This window comes from Gracilinanus agilis, chromosome 1, assembly GCF_016433145.1.
Source record: "Gracilinanus agilis isolate LMUSP501 chromosome 1, AgileGrace, whole genome shotgun sequence".
NCBI lineage: Eukaryota > Metazoa > Chordata > Mammalia > Didelphimorphia > Didelphidae > Gracilinanus > Gracilinanus agilis.
The window spans coordinates 135,933,447-135,953,007 of record NC_058130.1 but is presented as its reverse complement, the minus strand read 5'-3'; positions in this window follow the sequence as shown (position 1 = coordinate 135,953,007).

The following is a 19,561-nucleotide window of genomic DNA, read 5'->3' as shown; positions in this document are numbered from 1 at the left end:
CACATTAGAGCAGCAAGAGGTAGAAAGAGAAACACCATTTAAAATCACCCTAGACAATATAAAATATTTAGGAATCTATCTACCAAAACAAACACAGGAATTATATGAAAACAACTACAAAACACTTTCCAAACAAATAAAACTAGATCTAAACAATTGGAAAACCATTGATTGCTCATGGATAGGACAAGCTAACATAATAAAAATGACCATTCTACCCGAATTAATTTATCTATTTAGCGCCATACCTATCAAACTACCAGAAAACTTCTTTATTTTATTAGGAAAAACTATAACAAATTTCATTTGGAATAACAAAAGATCAAGAATATCAAGGGAAATAATGAAAAAAAAAATGTGAAGGAAGGGGGCCTAACAGTACCAGATATTAAACTATATATATAAACTATATAAAGCAGCAGTCATCTAAACAATATGGTACTGGCTAAGAGACAGAAGGGAGGATCAGTGGAATAGACTTGGGGTAAATGACATCAGCAAGACAGTGTATGATAAACCCAAAGAGCCCAACCTTTGGGACATAAATCCACTATTTGACAAAAACTGCTGGGAAATTTGGAAAACAATATGGGAGAAATTAGGTTTAGATCAACATCTCACACCCTACACCAAGATAAATTCAGAATGGGTGAATGACTTGAATATAAAGAGGGAAACTATAAATAAGTTAAGTGAACACAGAATAGTATACTTGTCAGATCTCTGGGAAAGGAAAGATTTTAAAACCAAGCAAGAGTTAGAGAAAATTACAAAATGTAAACTAAATGGTTTTGATTATATTAAACTAAAAAGCTTTTGTACAAACAAAAACAATGCAGCCAAAATCAGAAGGGAAACAACAAATTGGGAAAAAATCTTTATAACAAAAGACTCTGACAGGGGTCTAATTACTCAAATATACAAGGAGTTAAATCAATTCTATAAAAAAATCAAGCCATTCCCCAATTGATAAATGGGCAAGAGACATGAATAGACAATTTTCAGATAAAGAAATCAAAAGTATCAATAAGCACATGAGAAAGTGTTCTAAATATCTAATAATTAGAGAAATGCAAATCAAAACAACTCTGAAGTATCACCTCACACCTAGCAGATTGGCTAAAATGAAAGAAGGGGAGAGTAATGAATGTTGGAGGGGATGTGGCAAAATTGGGACATTAATGCATTGCTGGTGGAGTTGTGAACTGATCCAACCATTCTGGCTGGCAATTTGGAACTATGCTCAAAGGGCTATAAAAGAATGCCTGCCCTTTGATCCAGTCATACCATTGTTGGGTTTGTACCCCAAAGAGATAATAGATAAACAGACTTGTAGGAAAATATTTATAGCTGCGCTTTTTGTGGTGGCAAAAACCTGGAAAATGAGGGTATGTCCTTCAGTTGGGGAATGGCTGAACAAATTATGGTATATGTTGGTGATGGAATACTATTGTGCTCAAAGGAATAATAAACTGGAGGAATTCCATGTGAACTGGAAAGACTTCCAGGAATTGATGCAGAGTGAAAGGAGCAGAACCAGAAGAACATTGTACACAGAGACTGATATGCTATGGTAAAATCGAATGTAATGGACTTCTGTACTAGCAGCAACGCAATGACACAGGACAATTCTGAGGGATTTATGGTAAAGAACACTACCCACATTCAGAGGAAAAACTGCAGGAGAGGAAACATATAAGAAAAACAACTGCTTGAACCCATGGGTTTAGGTGGACATGATTGGGGATGTAGACTCGAAACTACCACACCAATGCAACTATCAACAATTTGGAAATAGGTCTTGATCAATGACACATGTTAAAGCCAGTGAAAATGTGCATCAGCCATGGGTGGGGGGAGTGCGGGGGGGGGGGTGAAGGGGAAAGTAGGAGCATGAATCACGTAACCATGTTAAAAATGAATATTAATAAATGGCTTAAAAAAAAAGTACTCAGATGGCCTAAGCCCATACATGTGTTTTGGCTGCTGTGTGTTCCTCTTTTGCCATTTTTGCTAAGGTAGAGAGAAAGAAGAGATCTCTATCCCCATTTTCACCAAAGGAAGTCCCAAAGAAACCTGGCACAATGTGCAGAAAGAAAGAGAAACCTGAAGGACAGCTACCTGAGAAGATGCAAAGAGAGGAGATAGAGCAGGTCACTCTCATTTAAAGATCAAGGTAGCACAGTGGATTGAGAGCCAGGCCTGGAGTCAGGAGGATTCAAGAATCAAATCTGTCTTCATACACTTCCTAGCTGAGTGACCCTGGGCAAGTCACTTAACCTCCATTTCCTAGCCCTTACCACTCTTCTGCCTTAGAATGAATATTAAGACAGAAGGTAAGGGATATATATATATATAATAAAGACCCACTAATTCAATAACTTTTCCTGTTCAGTGGCCAATAAAGGATTTATTTGTCATCTGAAAATACAAGCTTTTAGGTGCTAATCCCCATGGGCCCCCTGAATTACTCAGATGAGTTCAGATGCAGTCTCTAGGAAGGCCCTTAATAAGCCCATTCCTTTATGTGCACCATGGGATGTAAGCCCTGCTATATATGTACACACAGATTTTTTGGACTAGTTCTATGATTTCATCTAGTGTAGGGATTCCCTTACTAATATAGATCCTGACTTACCCACAGTCACTGGAACCCATCTCTTCCTAATTCTAAGGTCAGCTTTCTATCTGCTCCACCAACCATTTAAGGACATATAGTCTTGTAGTATTATGTATGGTCAAATGAGATAACATATGTAAAATGCTTTATCGGAACTCAAAGTGCTATGTTAATATTATTCTTATAAAGTACATCTTATTTTTACAACTTAGACTATAAGATCCTACAAGGTAGAAACCATGTCTTTTTTATTTCCTTTAGAACCTAGTAGAGATTCAATAAGTACTTATTAAATTAATGAATAAATAGGGAGGCATTTAAAAACTATATTTGTTATTTATTTATAATATTTAATTTTTTTGATTTCTAAATTCTTTGCCTCCCTTCTATCCCACCCTACCCAGTAAGCAATGTTATATCAATTATACATGTGAAATTATAGAAAACAAAATTTTATACTAGCCATATTATGAAAAATAGCAAGAAAAATAAAGGAAATGGAAAAATGATGCTTCACTTTATACCCAAAGTTTATTACTTCCCTCTCTGGAGTTGAATAGCATTTTTCATTATGAGTTCTTCAGAATTGTCCTGGATCATTGTCTTCATCAGAGTAGCTAAGCCTTTCACAACTGTTCATCTTTATAATATTGTTGTTACTAAATAAATGTTCTCATGGTTCTGACCACTTTATTTTGTATCAGCTACATATGCCTAGGTTGTTCTGAAATCATTCTGCTCATCATTTCTTATAGGCACAGTAGTTTCCCATCATAATCATATACCATAGCTTGTTCATTCATTCCCCAATTTATGGGCTTCCCCTCAATTTCCAATTCTTTGCCCAGTTCACAACTTTACCAGTGGTGCATTAATGTCCCAATTTTTCCACAACTCTAACATTTGATGTTTTTAGGAGGATATTTTTAAACTGAGGCCACAAATATGCTCTTTGAACTCAGAAGTATAAATTCTTGTCCTCTAGATTTTTATTTTAAATGCTTGACAAGTATTTCATTAAAGCCTGTAAATGACAAACTGAAAAACTACAAACTGACAGAAAGTCAAGATTCTAAGATAGAATAAATAAAATCTCATAAGCATTTTACTACTATTCGTTTTTCAAATTTCACCTACCATATCTTAATTTAAATGACCATTTGGAAAGGTTGGCATATTTCTATGGTAGCAGAAATATATATGCATATACATATACATATACATATTTAGGAGTTCAGAAAGTCAATCAACACAGCTACCTTTGCAGAAATCATATTGAGGATTTGTATGCTCTTATACATTCATTATTGATGAAAACATGGGTCCTTCTGTCAGTAATAAAATTTACATTAAATTCAAGAATGTTGTATTGTTCTCTGTAGGATCGTTTTTGGAAGTGCAGTAGAGGACTTGCTGATGAATGTTCAGACCTGGGCACATGAACTTTAGGCTCTGCCTGCTGCCAACCCACTTGGGTGAACTTAATGAGCTTACTTCTGAAGGTGCCTGATGTCATGCAATGAAAGAGTCCTGCTGTAGGACTGAGAATATTTTTAGGTATTCTATGGCCACTTCATCTGTGTTTATTGTATGCTTACTGAGCTGTGAAGAAAAAAATTTTAATTGGCCATTGAAAGAGAAATGAGTGTTCATATAATAGGCACTAACCAGCCATATTGATCTCTTTGCCATAAGTCTCTGGGTGGGCGAAGTGGCCTTAGAAGAACCCTTATCTAACAACCTGAGTTACCCTATGACTTTTACATACAAGGTACCTCTCTTTGACTCTGTTCTTTTTGTTCTTCGTAGAATGAATATTGAAGATTGGACTTCTACACTACTACTAAGCAATAATTTTATGAGCTTTGAAAGAGTGGAAGAGCCACCAGAAGTCCAGAAACTGAAATCTAGGTCAAAATTTGCTGTCAGCCTGGCTTAGTGAGAAGCACCACCCTAAGGAGTGACCTGTGGGATCCATCCCAGCAGTGAATAGATCTTGTAAAAAGAGAACAACTCATCCAGTGGCTATGCTACAGCCAGAAGTGAAGTTGCTGGGCTAAATGTTCTTAGCCACCCTCCCCAGGGACAATTATGATAGAAGAGAGAGAGAGTATACTTTGATTTTTGCTATATCTTTTCAGTACATTACATAAAAGTTAATTTTGAGTAAATATATCTTTTCAGTAAATCTACAAAAACTAATTAATGTTAATTGATTAGATGTTATTGGAATGCTAGTCAGTAGTGATTGATACTGGGGACACATCAGAATGGAAGCTCAAGTTGAAGGCATCAGAACTCCTCTACCCCTTAAAACTTTAAAGGATAAGACCTAACCAGCTGTGCTCTGAGATCTAAACCACCGGCATGAGTTGGCAGAGTGAGTCTCTCTGCAGTAGATTTTGTGACATCATAACAATTAAAATTGTTTTGAAAATTTATTTTTTAACTTGTAATATTTAATTTTTCCCAATTATATGTAAAAGCAATTAAATCATTATGAAATACTTCATTCATTTGTTCATTTATTCATTTAACATTTATAAAACACCTAAAATGACATCATCACTGTGTTATATACCTAAGCAGATACAGAGATCTATGACAGTTTTTGGCCCTAAGTTTTTCATCCTTTAAATACACAGGAAAAAAGAGAATTAGAGTTTGGATGAAGGTTCTGCTTTGCTAGGGAAGAAAAAGTATTGTTGTGTAACAACTGAAGCAGGGCATCTCACGTTTCATGAAACAACCCTATGTGGTCCATTACCTCTCTGGGCTTCAGTATCTTTGTCTATATGATAAGAAGGTTGGACTAAATAATCTCTAAGATCTAGTATAAGTCTAAATGCATGATTCTATGATGATAAAGATATATAATGTCATAAGGGCACAGTGCCAATGGTGGAAGAAATAGCAATGTCTTGAGAGCTTTGTGCAAAGCCTCAGTCCAATATGGTCTTGATGATTTGACTGAACAGCAAATATCTCAAAAAATAAAGCATTTACACAGTAACTAAAACACTGTGCAATGAATCAAATGTAATTGGTCTGCTACTAAAAGCAATGCAATGATCCAGGACAATTTTGAGGTGTGTAATTTGAATATTCTACAGCCCCTGTCCTGATAAGGAAATGACTCCTATTGGGGTATGTAGGACCCAGACAGGAAGGGAAATATGGCACTTCCTGTTAAACAGTAATTGAGTTATTCCTGCTTTAGCACTTCAGAATGTTCAGGTAGCTGTCCCTGCTTGGCCTTAGAAGAAGGTAGGCAATAACAACAAATTCTTAGATTAAAAGCTAAGGGGTTTATTGATAATGAGGTATAGGTGAAAGGGATTGGAAAGAGGGTTAGGTAAAACTAAAAACTAAAGGACAGTTAACTTCTCAGGCTTAAGTTTAAAATGCAGAAAAGTCTTTCTTGTTTGCTCCTCAGCTGACCCAGGGCAGACAGTCCTGGGTCAGAATGATGCGGTCTCTTTGGTGATAAATAAAATTATTCTCTTCTAAAAAGATAGTTTGGTTTGCCAGATGAGATGTTAAAATTTGGCCTGCTGAGTTGGTCTGATCCTACCTAGCCTATGAAACTACCCATGTTCCTGCTCCCTCCACCCTGGGTCCCCAAACCCAAAGAGGTAGAAGGGAAAAGTGACCCAAGTCAGGGTCTGCAAGCTCTTTTATACCCCGTCTTCCAACTGCCAGGTGGCACAAGACCCCTAGTTCATGCCAAGTTCTATGTTCTAACTAGGGCAAACTGCTAACTTGCCCCATGAAAATATGGCAGTATGATTTTCCATATTACACCCTATGACTGGACTAGAGAAGACACCATTGTAAAAGTACCTTTGAGTTGTTTGTAACAAGAGGTAAGGGTCAATTTGGTAGCTGAAGTGTAGTATTATAGCACTAGTCCTCACCTCCATAGTACAACAGATAGGACATATAAAAGACATGCCTTTAGAGCTGTTACAGTCCAATGCCAAAGGAGGGAGAAAACCCAAGGGGTTGGTTATTCTATAATGGGTTATAGTCTTATAAAATTTTCCCAAGGGGCATGGTACCTCTAAATGCTGTCGCTGTATATGTAAATGATCCACAGTCTTACTACAGAATGTTTCTGTCCCCCCATAGTGAGAATCAAGGAATGCTACTTTCTTCAAGCTTTTATCAAGAACTTGTGCAGATGTGCCTGGTTTTCTGTCAGTGTACCCCATATCACTGTTTCCTTTCCCATAAATTCCTTAATTTCTATTATATCCTCCTCCATTTGCAACTCCTCCTCAGTCATATCTTTGTAACTTTGTGTTACCTCCTCCAACCCATAATTCATAATATCTTCTGCACCCATTTTGTTCTTCTCACATTCCTTTGCTACATCATTATCACTGCCTTTCTCTTTTCTTGCAACAACTGCTTTCTCTAAGGCTGCTTCCTTGGTTCATAAGGTACGAGGACTAGCACCTTGGGACAGGTATTCTTTCATTTTTGACAAGCTTGGGGATCTACTAAACTTGGCACGGTCATGGTCACAACACCTGGCCTTCACCTTATCACTGTATCTACTCTTGTTGTCCCTGTTGTTATTATTATTGGTGTGACTATTGTATCTGGAATTATAGTACGTATTCCTCCTGTTATTATTGTTATTATTCCTGTTTCCAAAGTTAATCTGGGACTTATATCTACAATTCCGTACCATGTGTCCAATTTTTGAACATAGGAAACATCTCTTAATTTTGTTGTTAGCACTGCCACTAGATGATTGTCTAGGCCTGCTTTGGCTCCTCTGATTGGTGGACATCAGAGCCATATTTTTTATTTCTTCCACCTCCCTGGCCTTCTGAGCTTCCCTCAATTGCTTTTTTAGCTCAGCGATCTCTCGATCTCTTTCAGAGGTTCTAGATGGTTTAGAATCACTATCCTTCAAGTCATGGACATAAGCCACTGTCTTTCTCAATTCTTCAATGGGCATGGTCTTCCATTGTGGGCAATGTAGTCTAAAATATGTTTGGATATAATTTTGACTCCCTTTCACAAATTGCCTCCTGACATGCTGAATGTTGTCCTCAGCAGTCATGTCCCTAAACCCTAGGATAGTCTCCCAAGCTTCCAGCAGTCTGTCTAGGTATATGTTTGGATGTTCCTCCTCCCCCTGCTTCAACTTTTCAAATAAGCCCCATGCATTTGATCTTTTGGCATGAAGTTTCATCACCTCTGCCAAGTCCTCCCTGCAACTCCTAAGATATGTCATGTTTGCATGGGATGACAGCTCCAGATCTTGATGTTGCTCTGGCCATGATGCTAGATTGGGATTGGTCCTTGTTTCTGTAATAAATTTAGCTTTCTCACTTGGGGTAAATAGTTCTGATAACAGGAGTTCAACATCTTCAAAATTCGGATTGTACAGCCTGACTGCCTATTTGAATTCTTTTATTGCCTTATGTGGAATTACGAAAAACTGGGGGAACCTTCTTTTTAAAATCTCTAGATCCCCTCCAGTAAATGGTTTATAGGCCTTGAAGTGTATGATCCCAGCATCCTGTTGTACTATTGTGCTATCTGTAATGGGAAGTATTGTTACAGGAGCTGCCTCTGCCCCTGCAACTTCTTGCTTTTCTTGGTTGTCATGTTTAATCTCTTGTTGTATTTCACCCCCCTTCTTTGTTGTGACTGTGTTTTCTATTATTTCCAGCTGCATAATTGTCCTGGCATCTACTTCCTTCCCCTCTCTAATTTGTTAATCTCTATTAGTGTCTTCATATATTCCAACACCTGTTCCATAACCGGGTCAGTAACTTCAGCCTTTCCAAATGTGAAAGCCAGTACCTTCCTCAATATCATTAGGGCCCCATAGCAAGTGGCAGTCATGGCTATCCTTGATGGTACGTAAGCCAAAGCCTCCCCTACTGTAATTGTCAGCCACAGATAAGTATCATAAAACTCTATCATTGTCTTAAAAAATTGGGGAACTGTGACAAACCAAAATGTGGCACAGGTTTGCCAAATCCCATACATTAAAACTCCAGAGCACCCCAAGGTAATAATTTCTCTATTGATCATACTGGCCATATATCTCTTCTCCACTAGGTTCTATAGTAAAATCCTAGGCTGGCTGGCCAAAACTGTTATGATGATAACAGATAATTTGGAGAAGCAGATAAATGTGTCAAGGCCAAATAGAGCTTCAAGTCAAGAGTCACAGATTGACAGGCTTCAGTGAGGAAGGAGGGGGTAAAACACTCCTGGATCTCAAACCCCTCCCCTCTAAACAGTTGCTGGTTTCAGTTGGAAGATAGAGACTGAATAAGAGTCTTCTGGTAAGTTTCTGTTATGGCTGAAACCCCAATGATGTTCCTTTCTTTAATTTATATTCCTCACAAGTCTGATAGATGAGTAAACAGAAGCTATATAACTGTTGAGGACAGAGATGATCTTAAAACTGGCAGCAGACAGGATTCAAACTAGATGTCCAGACTGAGTTGTGAGTATTTCCCCAAATAATTTCCAGGCACAGATATTGAAGATAAAGGTTATATTAGGAAATAACAAGGAATACTAGACAGGTTAATGAGGGTTTTAGGATAATGAAAGGTGACCCTGAACTGTTAGGTTTGCCCTTCCCCCCTCACAGGAGAGGATAAAGGCACTTAACTAAAACTGACTCTCTTGCAATTAGTGAATATCTTTACTCTCTAATCACTAAATATTTGTTGTATTGAAGTTGATATAAACTAACCCTATTAAACAGGCTAATCCTTATGTAGAAACCACACTGGCTATGCCACAATGGCCTCTTAAGAGAACCCCCAAGTGTGGAGTAGTAAGCAGGATGTCTGCTCACTTCAACCTCCACAAAGTAACTGTCAATTCCTCTCAACTGCCCCCTCACCCAAAGTTCTCCAGGGGGGTCCCCTGGAATTCTGGGTGAGGCTGTCCCTATATCTTTGCAGGGATTCCATGCTTTCCATCTCCACATAACAGCCCCCAAGAGGGAGTGTTTCAGCCAAGATTGAAAGCCATGAGCTTCAGTGGCTACCTGAGTGGATCCAAGTGTTGGTCAACACCCTCCTCAGGGGAAATTGTGTAATTGTCATAGGGATTGCAATACCCTTCTCAGGGGAATTGCATAATTGTCATAGGGATTGTATAATTGTCATAAAACTAAAAAAATCTTTTAAGAAAGATTTCAGGAAAAGGAACTTGATAACTTTTTAAATCTAGATGATGAATTGTTTGAAGAAGGCACCATGAAGATACCTGAAGAATCCTCCACAGCATCAGAAGACCCAGAATGAACCATGAAGTATAATTAATTGAACTGTGAGGGGTTATAACACATTTACTTTGTAGGTATACCCTTATGCCAAAAGGGACTTCCCCCTAATTGACTTTTTGTCAATGCATCTAGCAATCATTGGTTTTGCTCTCTTTCCCTTTTACCCCCAAATTATTGTATTTATAATTTATAAGTTGGTTATATTTACATGATCCATTGGGTAGACTAGTCTCCCAAAGGATCCCAGGGGGGAATTGTGTAATTTGAATCTGTTACCCTGAAAACTACTATCCCCAGCAAAACTATGATTCCCAGCACCCTACTCACTTCCTGTTATTACATGCTGACATAGACAGGATATAAATTGGGTGGAGTTCTCTTTCGCTCTGGTCTTCCTGTCTTGGCTTTGGTGGAGTGAGCTTTTTGAGCAGGTAGAAAAACTTAATTACGTGGTTCTATTTTGTTAGATAATAAACTTTATAAAACATAATACTTGAAGTATTGCACATTAATTTAACTCCTACAGAGAGACTTATGAGAAAGAATGCTATCCACAGCTAGAGAAAGAATTGTGGGATTAGAAATGCAAAAGAAAAATATATTATTTATCCCTTGTTTATATGTGTATAGGATTCGGAGTTTTGGTTTTAAAAGACTATTCCATTACAAAAATGAATAATATGGAAATAGGATTTCAGTGATAATATATTTATAACCCAGTGGAATTGCTTGTCAACTTTGGGAGAGGGGAGACAACAAGAATCATGTAACCATGGAAAAAAATTTATTTTTTAAAATGAAGTATTTAAACATCTGGGTGAATTGAGGAGGCAGGCACTGGATCTTCCATTGCATGTATGATTAAAGGTCCTTGAAATATTCTTACTAGGTAACATCAGAAAATAATGATCTTCCAAATTAATCAATAAGCATTTATTAAGTACCTACTCTATGCCATGCATATAAAAAAAGGCAAAAGACAGATCCTGCCCTCAAGGAGCTTAGGCAAACAAATATATACAAAGCAAGCTATGTACAGGATAAATAGAAAATAATGGCACATGCTCAGACCCCATCAACTTATGATTGATTTTACTTCTGTGTGGAAATGTTGCATTAGTTGAACAAGTTGATGGGGTCAGCACTAAATCTTCTTTACATATGAATGAGCTGTATTCACCAGCTGCTTTTTGAAGAATACTCTTACTCTAATAATAAAGAGATTATTTAGGTATCTAGATTCCAACACTGAGGCCAGTTTCTAGGAAGAGCAATGTCTAAAATCTAACAGTAGCATGGTCATGAGATGTAGAATTCAGTCAAGAACTTCTTCTAAATTTTATCTATTGGGGAATATTGAAAATCCAAGAGAATATAACAGTTTGGAATTGAGGCTATCCCTCATAAAGGAAATACACTCCTCTCTTTACTCTGTCCCTTGTAAACTGTCTTCCTTCAAAGTTCAGTCTAGGTTTCACCTCCTAGAAAGGGTCTTTCCTGATCCCCAGCTATTATCTCTTTCTGTCTCCTCAAAAAATTACTCTGTGTATATTTCACCTTTATTTATCCTTGTACATTTGCCCTCTCAGTAGAATGTAAACTCATTGAAGACAGGCACTGGTTTACATTTTGTCTTTGTAGTCTTATAGCTTAGCACTCAGTAGACAATTAATATAATGTTTGTTAAAGTGAATACATGACTGCCTCCCCACCACCATAAAAATTTCTCATTGAAAAAAATGGATGATATGTTTATATTTCCAAAGGAAGAGGTCTAGAAATTCAGAATGATGGGGTGAACATTAAACCTCTTTACTCAGATCTTCTTTGAAGAAATTCAGCCTCCTTTGAAAAAAGATGATAAAATTCAAGAAAATGATGTCAGGATGGTTGAGGATTCATCAGAATATCAGTATTATTGTCTGGGTCTTGTTTTCATTATTTCAATTGTTCAGTAATTTTTCATTCCTGTCCTATTCTTTGTGACTCCATTTGGGATTTTCTTGGCAAAGATACTGGAGTGGCTTGCCATTTGCTTATCCAGCTCATTTTATAGATGAGGAAACTGAGGCAGAGTTAAGTGACTTGTCCAGGATCACACAGTATCTGAGGTCAGATTTAAATTCAGGAAAGTGAGTCTTCCTAACCCTAGGCCTGGCACTATCCACTGTGCCACCCTAGCTTGCTTTTCTGAATACCATCCATTAAAACTTCATTTTTTAGGAAGAAAAATATGCTAAGTATCTCATTTCACATTCCCAAAGAGGAAAGTAAATCCTTGTCTAAACACCAAAAGTGAGGCAAAGATTATGAAAAAAGCTTTGTGAAATCCTAAATGTCCAGCAACAAGGAGAAACATTATGGGATACAATAAAGCAATTAATATTGGCAAATATCAAGACTCTGTAGGACTCTGGAAAGACCTTTAGAAAATAATGTAGAATAAAAAAGAGGAAAAGGAAGGGAATAAGCATTTGTATACTGCCTACTATCGATCCTCACAGTAATCTTGTGAGGTAGATGCTGTTATCACCATTTTACAACTGAGGAAAATGAGGTAGCCAGAGGGCATGTACTTTGCTCAGTCACATAGCTAGTGAGTTTCTGAGGTCAGGTATGAATTCAGGTCTTCCTGACTCCAGGTCTAGTGCTCTATCTACTATTATCTCCCCCAACCAAAAAGAAAAAAAAGTATAACCAGAAGCACAAGAAGAAAATGAAATAGAATGAATGGACAAAAAAATACCTGATAGAAATAGAATGGAATTTAAACTATAATCTCATTTAATGGGGTCAATTTCATTTATTTAAAGATAAGCAGTTACAAAGCAATTTTAATAGATATTGTTGATGTTCAATATTATTTATAATAAAGCAATTTTAAAATTTAAACTTTTTTTATACCAACCAATGGAACACAATTTAGCTTCCATATGTAGCCTTCTTGGCTCCAGTTAGAATTTCATTCCAAATGTGTTATTGATCAGGATTCAATATTCCAACTAGCTTTTTTTTATTTCACAGACGATTTCACAGCCCTACCCTTTCCCCCTCACTCAGATTATAACTCTTCTAGATTTTAATTGATGAGCCAATCAATTAAATAAATTGGCTGTTGTTTTCAAGTGTGAAATGAAAGCACACATTTTGTGTCACCATATTAAGGAATAGATATAAAAATAGAACACATGAACACATTTAATGTTTTAGGTTAAGAAATAAAATCTTTTACTTTAAGCAAAAAGGTTGAAAAGTATTTTCATGCATCAATACTAATGAAAAAAAAATGTTTGATTTCTTGAAATTCTTCTTGTCAGACTCTTCAGTCCTCTCCTTGCCCATGTCAAGACTCTGTCATGCTAGGAGAATCATATTCAGATAACTCTAGTCCACCAGCAACAAATGAGATAATTCACATTAAGTGCTTTATATAAACCTTAAAGCATTAAATAAATGTGAGCTTTAATTATGTATTCACTATACATAAACCCTAATCCATTCCATCCAGTATAGTAATGAAAATAATAAAAGGAAATAAGTTATTTGGTTAAAATGGCATGAAATTCATATTGACAAGATATTTGTAAAGCTTATTAGTTGGCTGAATGTTGACAATGGGAAAATGTACTTTAGGGGTTCATTAGACACCTACAAAGTGCCAGGAATTGTGTGTCCAACATTGTGGATATAAAACAAAATAGTTACTGTCCTCAAGGAACTTACATTTGTTTGGGAGAGAACTACATTTACACAGATAAGTAAATGCAAAATACTGTATAGATAAAATGAAAATCCAAGCTTGAAACAGAACCAAAGTAATTTCTCTGCTTAAGTGGTAGCTTATTTATTGCCTTTATTATGGAGAGAATCACAAAAGAAGTTAGGAACCTCTGTCAGCTATGAAAGGGGGCAGCAATACTTGGTAATGAAACGAAAGTGCTTGAAGGAGGATTTAGAAGTAAATTAAGAACAGAGAGCTTAATTAAAATAGGTAATAGGGCATGCACACACCGCCCGTCACCCTTCTCAATATAATTCACTAAAATTACTAATAATACTGTCAAACAAGAGAGGAGAAAAGTCATAACATGGTAAGTGTACTGGAAAGTGCACTTGGAATATCAAAATGTAGCTTAATTTTAAAGCATTTAGCTTACACCTAAAAGATTTCAGTTAATTCTGACCATTTTGAGCTAACAATAGCCCTAACAAATACCAAATCAACTATTTCCAAATTTACCCAAACCATTAAAACTATCCTAGTATAGGTGATAGAATAGATATTCCAGGTGTGATAACAACATTATGAGAAGGGAAAAGTGAAAGACTAGTTTACAGCATATAAAAGCAAAGATTAACCCTTGTACCTTTTGCATAATGATTCAGCTAGTCAACATGGACAAAAAGAATTATGCCCGCCTCCTTGAAATTAAGTGAGCTACTGTAAGACAGTTCATTTGAACCAAATCTATGCAGCAAAATAGTGAGAAGATTTTATAATAGAAGTGAAAAACCTATCGGACTTAATGATAGTTGGTTATCCAAAATATGAATTTCAGTTCAACTTTAAGTTTAATACAATGCATTAAATACTATTTAAGCACAACTTAGACTTAAAAGTTAGTCAAACAGGGGGCAACTCTTTTTTTAAATTAAATTTTATTTTTTTAAAACATTTATTAATATTTATTTTTAACATGGTTACATGATTCATGCTCCTACTTTCCCCTTCACCCCCCCCCGCACTCCCCCCACCCATGGCCGATGCACATTTCCACTGGCTTTAACATGTGTCATTGATCAAGACCTATTTCCAAATCGTTGATAGTTGCATTGGCGTGGTAGTTTCAAGTCTACATCCCCAATCATGTCCGCCTCAACCCATGTGTTCAAGCAATTGTTTTTCTTCTGTGTTTCCTCTCCTGCAGTTCTTCCTCTGAATGTGGGTAGTGTTCTTTACCATAAATCCCTCAGAACTGTCCGGTGTTATTGCATTGCTGCTGGTACAGAAGTCATTACATTCAATTTTACCATAGTATATCAGTCTCTGTGTACAATGTTCTTCTGGCTCTGCTCCTTTTGCTCTGCATCAATTCCTGGAGGTCTTTCCAGTTCACATGGAATTCCTCCAGTTTATTATTCCTTTGAGCACAATAGTATTCCATCACCAGCATATACCATAATTTGTTCAGCCATTTCCCAATTGAAGGACATAACCTCCTTTTCCAGTTTTTTGCCACCACAAAAAGCGCAGCTATAAATATTTTCCTACAAGTCTGTTTATCTATTATCTCTTTGGGGTACAAACCCAACAATGGTATGGCTGGATCAGATCACAACTCCACCAGCAATGCATTAATGTCCCAATTTTGCCACATCCCCTCCAGCATTCATTACTCTCCTCTTCTTTCATTTTAGCCAATCTGCTAGGTGTGAGGTGATATCTCAGAGTTGTTTTGATTTGCATTTCTCTAATTATTAGAGATTTAGAACACTTTCTCATGTGCTTATTGATACTTTTGATTTCTTTACCTGAAAATTGCCTATTCATGTCTCTTGCCCATTTATCAATTGGGGAATGGCTTGATTTTTTATACAATTGATTTAACTCCTTGTATATTTGAGTAATTAGATCCCTGTCAGAGATTTTTGTTATAAAGATCTTTTCCCAATTTGTTGTTTCCCTTCTGATTTTGGCTACATTGTTTTTATTTGTTCAAAAGCTTTTTAGTTTAATATAATCAAAACCATTTAATTTACATTTTGTAATTTTCTCTAACTCTTGCTTGGTTTTAAAATTTTCCCTTTCCCATAGATCTGGGGGGACAACTCTTTTGACCCCATAGACAAACTCAATTAGAGGGTAATAATAAACCTAATTTTTCACTGTGGGTCTAAAAGCAGCCATCAATTAAGAAAGTGTTAAAGCTCAAACATATATTCACAATTTAATTTCATAAAATAATCTAAACCCCTAATATTATATTGGATGATTCCATTAAATTATAGAAGACATAATGCTAAAATCAGTGATAAGAATTATATTCTCACATAAACCTACATTAGTAAATGGATAACCCACTAACAATGAACAAAACTGTAATCATAAATGTTAACTAGTTTATTACTCCAATTATTGTTAATCCAACAAAGGCATGTGCCAATACAAGGCTAGATGAAAAAGAATAAAAGGAACTCGACAACCTAAAACCCTCCTGTTTACCAAAAGCATCACCTCTAGCATTACAAGTATTAGAGGCACTGCTGCAATATCCTGACCATGCCAAGGTAGTATAATCACTTATCTCCTAAATAGAGACTTGTATGAATGGCACAATGAGGGTTTAACTGTCCCTTTTTCTCAATCAATGAAACTGACTTACCCGTGCAGAGGCGGGTATAATAATATAAGACGAGAAGACCCCATGGAGCTTAAGATCCATAACTTAATCAAAAATAGCAATCAATACTTAAGGGATAAATCTGCAAGATAGTGTGATGGCTGGGTCTAGTTCACCTCAACTCAAAAAAGCAAGAAGAAGAAAGTACTGTTATGTTATGAGCACACTAGATCAAGAACCCATTAGCATCAGGTTATGAGCATTTTGCTCATTCGGTTTGGGTTGAAGTCAGTGGTCTCTGAGGCTCCTTCCAGCTTTTTTCTGTACTCTTAAAAAATCCAAGAGGAGGACTATCATCATTATTAGCCAAATCTAAGAGGTTAGAAAACAATGTAACTCACAGTACAGTGAGAATCACATAAATCTGGTTCCTGATATCAGAGAGCTTATGGTCTAAGACAGGCACAATTGCATATTTATATGCAGAGAATGTAGAGATCAGGACAAAAATAAACTGGTACCCTAATAGACAGGACTGTAAAATATCCATGTCACATAGGAGAAATGGAAGTATATTTGAGAGTAAAAGTATTGTTTTATTTCTCAAGAAGTAGGACGTAAATGTAATCAACAAAACCAACAATAAAAAAAAAATTAATTCATTATAGTTTGGAGCCAAGTAGATAGAGTGGTGAATGAATATTACATTTGATTTTTAAACCTTTACCTTCTGTCTTGGAATCAATACTGTGTATTGGCTCCAAGGTAAAGAGTAATAAGGGCTAGGCAATGGGAGCTAAGTGACTTGCCCAGAGTCACACAGCTAGGAAGTGTCTGAGGCCAGATTTGAACCAAGGATGTCCCAACTCCAGGACTGGCTCTCAATCCACTGAGCTGCCCCCCAATATTACATTTTTTTGTGAGGGAGGAGTCTATATCTAAAGTTTCCTTGGTGTGGGGAACTCCTAGTATTAAAAGTCCTATCTCTAATGCAAATAGGCAATTGTCAAGATTAGTGATGGCAAACCTATGGCATGTGTGCCAAAGATGGCTTGAAGGAACTGAGAGATTAAAACAGTTACCTACGGTCAACAGAGAAAGACATATATGAAAGAGACTTCCAAATGGAGATTATAAGATAGAGAGCTGGAGATCATCAGTTTATGTGATTATCCAAGGTTACATGAATAGTAACTGAAAGAATCTGTCTGGAAACCCAGGACCTCTGACTCCAAATATTGAATGTTAATTATGTCTCATTATCTTTTAGGGGAATGAGATTCTAGACTGATTTATATATTTAAGATTCCTAAACGAAGGAGGTCCCTGGAAGAGGGGTTGGGTCTGCTGCCTTCCTGCTCCCTTATAGAACACTTATTCTTTCAAAGTCTTTCTGCTTAAATGAACTCTGGGGAAAATTTCTTTCTCTGTGTCTAATTGAACCTGAGATAAATGCCTAGTGGTCTGAGAGACCTGTTTTATTTATTTTGGGGTGGGGGCGGGGATTTCATTTAATTAATTATTTTAGAATATTTGTCCTTGGTTACAAGATTCATGTTCTTTCCCTTCCCTCCTGCCCCACCTCCCATAGCCAACATGCAATTCCACCGGGTTTTACATGTGTCATTGATCAAGACCTATTTCCCTATTATTGATATTTGTACTAGGGTGATTGTTTAGAGTCTACATTCTCAATCATATCCCCATCAACCCATGTGATCAAGCAGTTGTTTTTCTTCTGAGTTTCTACTCTCACAGTTCTTTCTCTGGATGTGAATAGTGTTCTTTCTCATAAGTCCCTCAGAGTAGTTCTGAGTCATTATGTTGCTGCTAGTAGAGAAGTCCATTATATTCTATTGTGCTACTGTGTATCAGTCTTTGAGTATAATGTTCTCCAGGTTCTGCTCCTTTCACTTTGCATCAATTCCTGGAGGTCATTTCAGTTCACATGGAATTCCTCCAGTTCATTATTCCTTTGAGCACAATAGTATTCTATCACCAACAGATACCACAATTTGTTCAGCCATTTCCCCAATTGAAGGGCATCCCCTCATTTTCCAATTTTTTGCCAACACAAAGAGTGCAGCTATAAATATTTTTGTCAAGTCTTTTTCCCTATTATGAGAGATCTGTTTTAGATCATGACCCATACTTCCCATTTCCCCAAAGTTTAAAGGTCTATGACAAGGGAAAAAAGAAAAGTATAATCAAATAGGAAGACACAGGGCTAAAATCCCTGGAGTACAACCAAATCTTGCCAACAGTGAATGAAAAAGCAGAAGGGAAAACTGTTTCAACCTTATAGATGAGCTGGTTAGTTTTATAGGAAAAGGGAAGTTGGTAATAATGTTCAATTCTGAAATCTGGATACAAGAGGCCAAAGTTCACCTTTTTTCTCAATAAGATGATAGATTCAGAGCCATGGAATAAGATGATAGATTCAGAGCCCAAACTCTCATTTTATAGATGAGAAAACAAATATAGGGAGACCAAGTGATTTGCCCAAAGCCAAATATATTTTATTTTAAATTTATTTTAATTTTTTTCCAAATGCATGTAAAAATCTTAACATTCACAGATTTAAGTTTCAAATTCTTTCCTTCCCTTACATCCCCCTTCTTAGAAAAAGCAAAATTCACTTTAATTTTTTAAATGCCATACAATTCCTTTGGGAAGGGCTATCATTAAGGTATAAAATCAAAGAGAAATAGTGCATCACTATGCCAAATAGATTTAAATCAAAGCTCAGTGCCATTAAAAAATAATAATAATTTAGCCAGCAAAGGTTAGGCAATTAGGGTAGCTTGGAAGTATCTGAGGCTATATTTGAACCCAGGACCTCCTAACTCCAGGCCTGGTGTTTTATCCACTGTGCTACCTAACTGCCCCTTCACAGCCATTTTTTTATATCTGCTCTTGATGGTTGCATAAATTGAAGCTATGTGGATTAGGCAAAGATTCCAGAAGAAGCTTTTCCAGAGTTTCCCTTCATCTCATCCCAGGATCAGCACAGACCTAATTTGCTCACAGCTAGAGGCTATTCTTCTAATGGTAGGCTTTTCTCCCCTTAAAATATGTGAGTTGTTCCTAGAATTGATCTAGCTGGATTGCCTTCAGGAAGTTGCTAAGCTCCTTTAATGGCATAACAAGCTTCCCATGGAAACAAAGGCCCATCTTTTTAAAAGCAACATTCCATTGACTAGACCTAGAATATTTTAAAAATGTTTATTATTATTATTATTTTAAACCCTTACCTTCCATCTTAGAATCAATACTGTGTATTGGCTCTGTAAGAAGGGAAATTGGGAATTATTATGGTTGGAC